The sequence below is a fragment of the Saccopteryx leptura genome, chromosome X (genome assembly GCF_036850995.1).
Source record: "Saccopteryx leptura isolate mSacLep1 chromosome X, mSacLep1_pri_phased_curated, whole genome shotgun sequence".
In the NCBI taxonomy this organism is placed as follows: Eukaryota; Metazoa; Chordata; class Mammalia; order Chiroptera; family Emballonuridae; genus Saccopteryx; species Saccopteryx leptura.
The window spans coordinates 108,679,029-108,680,208 of NC_089516.1; the positions used below are offsets into that span (position 1 = coordinate 108,679,029).

The 1,180-nt window shown below is 42.5% G+C and overlaps 1 pseudogene; it reads left to right on the forward strand.

Annotated features, from left to right (window-relative positions):
* The first annotated feature begins 258 nt into the window (after positions 1 to 258).
* LOC136386665 (small nucleolar RNA SNORA48) lies at positions 259 to 402 on the forward strand (annotated as a pseudogene).
* Positions 403 to 1,180: the final 778 nt, after the last annotated feature.

The window sequence follows — 1,180 nt, forward strand, 5'->3', positions numbered from 1 at the left end:
CATTCAGGAAACTCAAAATCTAGATTGAGAACATATAACAGATGATTTTGAAACAGAGCCCTCATTAAACTAGGTGCTCTAATTTGGTTGTTCTCATAATCCAATGAGAGCACAAAGAGGGCAGAGGAGTGGGTCAAAGAAAACCCAACAGGCAGATAGACAGGAATCTCTAACCTCCCTTAGAAAGGAATAGAAGAAGGACGGAAACTGGTTCATCAAATAAAGGACATCACATGTGTATGGCAAGATATGAAAAGAAGCCCCTGGCAATGGGCAAGGAGGCACCTGATTGGTAGTGCTGTTCTTATATCAGTCAGGGGCAAAGCAGGTGTTCAGCCCTAGTTCATCCTAGCTTGATGCCTGTATTGGTGGGCAGAGCGGTTTCATGCCTAGGGCACATAAAAGAAAAAAAAAAAGATATGAAAAGACTCAGCAATGCCTTTTTTTATTTCTAGAATTCCCAAAGTGGGAGCAGATAAAGTAGAAGAGTAGATAACAAATGATAGCACTAATTTTATTCAAGACTTTGTGATGACACTTAACTATAAAAAGAATACAAACAGGATAGGGTCTCTCTAAGAGGGAGCAAAGCTTTTAATGAGAAGAATGCCATATACACACAAAACTAGCATATGCTTTAAGATATATTGATCTTTTAACATCATCTATGCCACAACACAGAAAATTAAGAATTACGGTAATGTGGTAGAGAGGGAAAGAATCCTAAAAAATCCTTGATGGGAGGTGGTTTAAAAAAATAATGTCTTACAGTTTATATCAGCATATGCCAAGGTGCTAGTTTTCAGACCTGTGAGGAAGCTATCAACATGCCAGCTCTTTGTAGCCACATTTTCTAGCTTTAGTTTTGATCCAGTGATAACCTTTGTGGATCTTAAATAACTATTAAATAGATTTTAAGGGACTTTAAAAATATGTACATATTTTGGCCCTGGCTGGTTGGCTCAGTGGTAGAGCATCGGCCTGGCGTGCGGAAGTCCTGGGTTCGATTCCCAGCCAGGGCACAGAGGAGAAGCGCCCATCTGCTTCTCCACCCCTCCCCCTCTCCTTCCTCTCTGTCTCTCTTTTCCCCTCCCGCAGCTGAGGCTCCATTGGAGCAAAAGATAGCCGGGCGCTGGGGATGGCTCCTTGGCCTCTGCCTCAGGCGCTAGAGTGGCTCTGG